General features: G+C 52.6%; 1 pseudogene; it reads left to right on the forward strand.

Moving 5' to 3' along the window:
- Positions 1-3431: 3431 nt before the first annotated feature.
- LOC146756699 (class I histocompatibility antigen, F10 alpha chain-like) lies at positions 3432-4096 on the forward strand (annotated as a pseudogene).
- Positions 4097-5848: the final 1752 nt, after the last annotated feature.

The following is a 5848-nucleotide window of genomic DNA, read 5'->3' on the forward strand; positions in this document are numbered from 1 at the left end:
CCAGGTGAGGCTGGCAGTTCAGTTACAGGTGTGTGTGCAGCTGGTCACCACTCAGCCTCCCCCATTGCAGCTCCCCGTGTCCCACAGTTCCCCCATCCCCGTTCTCCCGCTGTCCCATTGTCACCCTGCCACACCACTGCTGTGTGCACTAAACCTTTATTGCCCCCCGAAGAGGTCCTCATTGTACACCACCTGCGCCCGCTTGTCGCGGTGTGAGCCCTTGGCACTGTTCTTTACGGCTGTTGGGGCACAGGATGGGGGCAGGGACTCAGCACTGCTGGCACCCCCACACCGTCCCTATGCCCCCCCAGTGCCCCCTGCTCACCCAGGGATCCCCAGAGCCTGGTCAGCTGATTCCATCTTCTTGTAAGTGACAAAGGCACAGCTGTGGGGGGGTGAGGTCAGCACAGCTTCCACCCCATTCAGCACCACCCCACAACAGATGCACCCATACATCACTGACTCACCCACAGCTTTGCCCACGCCCCCTGCCCCTCTGCCCATCCTGCTCTCGCCTCCCCCACTCCTCAGGCTCCGGCTCCTGCTCCCAGTCCAAGCGGCTGTCGTGCTCTCCCCTCTCAGGGGGGTCCCCACGTCCCCCACCAGCTTCAGGGTCCCGCAGGTGCTTGCTGGTGCAGACGAAGCTGGTTTGAAAAAATTGCGGGGGCGGAGGGGGGGTGAGCAAAATAAACACAGAGTGAGGGCACAAACATGGGGGAGAGAACAAAATAAAGGGATAGGAACCACAAATAATGAGGTGGGGGCAATAAAGAACTGGGGGGGGGGGGGATGGCACTCACCTCTCATCGGGGTACCATCCCGTTCTCTGCCATCCACGATGTTGTGGGAAGCTGTGGAGGAACTGCTCAAATGTATTCTCTCTAAGACAGGGGAGCAGGTATCTCCTAAATGCATATCCGAGCTGGTAAAATGGGCTTATATGAATGGACACCTTCAGGAGGTGGCACTGATGTTCACTGTAGCCGAATGTTGAGAAATAGTCGACCATATGTGGGACTTTGTTATCTCCAAAAATAAGGAATACAAAATAAATACACTGAAGAATATGCAAGCCGAGCGGCAGATTGCTGCTGCTGTGGTACAAGCTCTATCCGGACCTAGTGCTCAGTCAAGGTCAGAGCTTGACTCCCTGTTACCAGGAGGTTCGTACTCTGTTTGCTCATCAGCCTCACAAGTCAGGGCTGCCGCAGAAGCCCCGAATAATCCCCCGTCCTCCACCTCTTCAACGTCTCTGGCAGATCCGGTTTTGGCTGGTGAGGAAGGTGCGGTGGGGGGGGGCTGAGGGGTGTGCAGAGCAGCAAGAAGCTCCTGAGAGTGAAAGCGACTCGGATAATGGTGGGAATGAGAAAGCGTTGGTGAAACATAATAAAACATTAACTGAGGAGCTGCAGGACTTAGAACTGCGTACGAAGGAGGCATCAGTCTCTTCGAGCGTTTCACCGATGTCTTTACAGCCCCTGTCTATGCGATTCCCCCCCACATGTAGCGATCCTCCACCTTTGCGTTGGTCTGGAGTCATTAGAGACATGATATTGGAGGGACCGTGTCAAGCTGTGTTTCAGCTCGCTTGCCCGCTGATAGACGATCAGCAGGGAGCTGCTCGGTGGGAAGTGCATCATTGGAAATTGTTACAGCAGGCTGGTAAGACTGTGACTGACTATGGGATACGATCTGAAGCTTCTAAGCAAATCATTCAATGGATTTTCACTGAGGATACTCATATGACACTAGACACTTCTAATCTTGTGCGGTTGTTACTAACACCACCAGAATACGTTGTTGGTCTCATCTCAAGGCAGAAAATAGCATCCAGCCTTTATAGTAACTGTGTTGTGTGTTTCTTTCCTAGTGGAATTGCTTTGTAACTTGCGGTGTTATAAATAATATTAGTAATGGTTTGACATAGTGTGTGATTTTCAGTGTTACCAATGCAGTCTCAAGAATTAGAATTTTAGGCATTATCCATAGATCAAATGTGTGTTAAAGAAAGGATTTGATGTAATCAGTGCTGTAATCTATGGGAATAGCTCTTTTAGTATGTTAGTACTGCTCACTCATGATGTTATTAGCCTATTAATTAGCTTTTCTTAATTTGCAAAGACAAAACCTGGAAAGGAATCCCAGGCAAAGGGATGACCCTGTATCGTAGAATGGATACGTCTCTTACACGCAACTAATTGGGATTTTAAAAATATGACCATGCATCACTTGAGACAAAAGTGCATACTAATAGAACTAAATTTGATAGTTTATTCTGTTTTCCAGGCAGCTGTTCCACTTGGGCTCTGTATCACGCACTGGCCATGCGGATATGGTGTACAACTGGAAGAAATCCTTCAGACCCTGAATGCAGGAGAGAATCTGTGATGGGTGAGAGAGGAAAGGTGCACTTTGAAGCAGGGAAGGCCCTGCTGGCACCGCCTGTCGCAACCACCACCAACACGGTTTGCTGTTTCTCAAGGGTCAATAAGTAATAATGCCCCTAGTGATACTCCAGCACATTTGTCCTCTAAAACTGGTTCTATCTGACATGCAACTTCATAAAGTTCAATTATCAATTATTAGCTCAAAGGCATGGTTATGAGCATCCTAAAAGCATTTGTTGCACAATAGTTAGTGGCCATTAAAAATCAATATATCAGAGTATATGAAAGTTGAAGACTTTTCCTAACTAGTGACATGTGAACACAATGGGACCCTCATGGATTTATTTCCAGGTTGCAGAAACTTAGGTTGCAGAGCAAACGTGTTTGTTCTTTTTAGTAGGTTTAACAGTAATGTTGTTATGCTGTGTTTGACTTGTCTCTTTTTTCACATCTAGAGTATTGTCAATCGAGGCCTTGATTGAGTTATAATGGTTATGTTATTAATATAAGTAGTGTTGTTATTCTATAGGCAGTAGCTTGCTAATTAATAAAAAAGGGGGGGTCGCCGCGCTCCGACCCCGCAGAGCTCCACTCCATGCGGTACTTGGAAATAGGGATGACGGATTCCGGCCCCGAGCAGCCCTGGTTCTTTGAAGTGGGGTACGTGGATGGCGAAATCTTCGTGCACTACAACAGCTCTGGTTGGAGCTACGTGCCCTACACCGAGTGGATGAAGGCACCTGGAGCTGTGGATCCCGAGTACTGGGACAGGAACACCCAGAGAGCACTGAGCAATGAGCAGAATAGCCGCGTGAGCCTGGTCAATGCGGCACGGCGCCACAACCAGAGCGGCGGTGAGCACAGCTGGCACCGCGGCTCCATGCTGTGGGATGGGGCTCCATGGTGCATTGCTGCCCGCACCCCCCAGGGCTGGTCCTGCCCGGCGGCACCATCCCGCGGCTGCCCGTCACAGCCCCACCGAGCTCGACCCTGGGGGACCCCAACCCCATCCCCAGTACAGTGGGTCCCCTGGAGCTGGAGGGGCCCATCAACCCCTGCCTGGCTGTGTTTCAGGGTCTCACACATGGCAGCGGATGTTGGGCTGTGACATCCTCGAGGACGGCACCACCCGGGGCTATCATCAGTATGGCTATGATGGGAGAGACTTCATTGCCTTCGACAAAGACACGATGATGTTTACTGCAGCGGTTCCAGAGGCAGTTCCTTCCAAGAGAGCGTGGGAGGAACCTGGTTATGCTGAGAGACGGAAACATTACCTGGAGCAAACCTGTGTGCAGTGGCTGCAGAGACATGTAGAGAACGGGAAGGCAGAGCTGGGGAGGACAGGTGAGGGGGGGCCTGCGGTGTGAGACTGCAGGTGGGGCGGGGGCTCAGCGTGGGGAGCTCAGCCCGGCCCTCACTGCCGCCCACCTTCAGAGCAACCCGAGGTGTGAGTGTGGGGGAAGAAGGCCGACGGGATCCTGACCTTGTCCTGCCACGCTCACGGCTTCTACCCACAGCCTATCGCCGTCAGTTGGATGAAGGACAGCATGGTGCTGGGCCAGGACACCCACTCGGGGGGCATCGTGCCCAACAGCTACGGCACCTACCACACCTTGGTCACCATCGACGCGGTGCCTGGGGACGGGGACAAGTACCAGTGCTGCGTGGAGCATGCCAGCCTGCCCCAACCCAGCCTCTACTCATAGGGTGAGTGAGGGGATGTGGGGCTGGGGGGCTCTGGGCTGCCCCATCCCCTGCTGACTGCTCTGCCTTCCCCCAGAGCGGTCACAGTCCAGCCTGGTGCCCAACGTGGTGGGGGTGGTTGTTGCCGTTGTGGCCATTGCCATCATGGCTGGCGTTGGATTCATCATCTACAGACGCCATGCAGGTAAAAGTGGAGGGGTGTAGGAGGACAGTGGGGGCTGTGGGGGGATTTGAGGCTCCCTCAGGAGCCCTCAGCCTGGCTGTGATGTGAACCTGTGCTGATGCATCTCTCTGTCTGCAGGGAAAAAGGAGAAAGGCTACAACACGGCGCCCAGTGAGTGATGAGGGCAGCGCTGTCCCCCACCTCTGCCCAGTGCCAGGGCAGCATTGAGGTCCCCGATTTCTCCCAGGGTTCCCCTTCCTGGTGCTCAAAGCTGCTCCATGCCCCACAGCATGAACAGGGCTGGGGGTCATGGCTGTGAGAGTCCTTCCTTGTTTTCTGGCTCCAAGCTTGCTTCCTGAGGTGTTTCTTGTGAGAAGACTCTCAATGATTTATTGAAGTGGCAAGTAATGGGTGCTACCGTGTGACAATCAATATCACTTTTTGGGTATTTGAATATTTGAAAGCACCTTCCTTCAGAGCTGTTTGCCTCCAGAAGAGTGCTCAGGACTGTTTATGAGTGGAAGATCTGGCCCGGGACTAAATAGCTCCAGCTCGGTGTGGGAAAACTGGGTAATGAAGCCATCGTGCCCTGTGAAAAACAGGATGCGGATGGGTATCCCTGCTCCCTCTTATCTGCTGGCAAGGCTCAGAAGATGGGAACAAAGGAATTTCTGCTAAGATCCCAGAGCCAGAAGCTTCCATTCCAAGGAGTGCTGACTCAACTACTTTGGATTCGAGCTGTCACTCCAAAGAGAGCTGACTTGACCACTTTGGACATATAAATAAGTTGGTGCTACCATTGGAAATTGTCATCGTGGTCACCATTAACAGAACAACGCCTGACGACCCACCACGACTGAAGACCAATGACTGAACTACAAACCTCGATGGATCCATGGTGGTGAATATCTCCCTCTTGCTTCCTACAGAAACTCCTTGCTTCTATTTCATATTTTTACTGCATTCCCTTCCCCATCACCCTACACCATAATAGCATCCGTCCTCCCCTTCCCCATCTCCCTGATAAAGTCTTGTAATAAACTGGTCGGACCAATGTTTGAACCGTTGTTTCTTACTCCCGCACCAGGTATACGCATATCAAAGAACCTTGCCTCCCTCCTACAAACTGGGCTGAGACAATGGCTCTTCTTACCTTACAGGCCAGGAAGGTGGAACCAGCAACTCGAGCACAGCTGCGGTGTGGGGCTGGGGGTTGGAAGGGGTCCCTGTGCTCCTTGTGCTCCTTGTGGTGCTGCACCAGGGCTGGGCTGGGACTCTGCAGGGAGCTGAGGGTTGGGATGTGAACGTGGCCCTATGGGACACCATCTCTTCTTCTTCACACAGGAAGTAACCAAACCGTCTGAGTGCTGTTCTTCAGCCTGCAAGGGGCCAACTGGCCACACGAGCATTTGGGGTCGGTGATGAACACAGCCCCATCCCCTCTACCTCTCACATCTCCCTCTGCTTCCTATGCTGTTATGCTTTTCCTGTGCTGCTTCTTGTGAAATAAAGTGTTGGGCTGTTCTGTGCTCAGCCTGCCTGCATTCTGCTCTGTGCCGTGCTTGGTTTTGGGGTGGATGAGGGGACCTCC

Source organism: Coturnix japonica, chromosome 26, assembly GCF_054131305.1.
Source record: "Coturnix japonica strain WE chromosome 26, WE-NBRP24, whole genome shotgun sequence".
In the NCBI taxonomy this organism is placed as follows: Eukaryota; Metazoa; Chordata; class Aves; order Galliformes; family Phasianidae; genus Coturnix; species Coturnix japonica.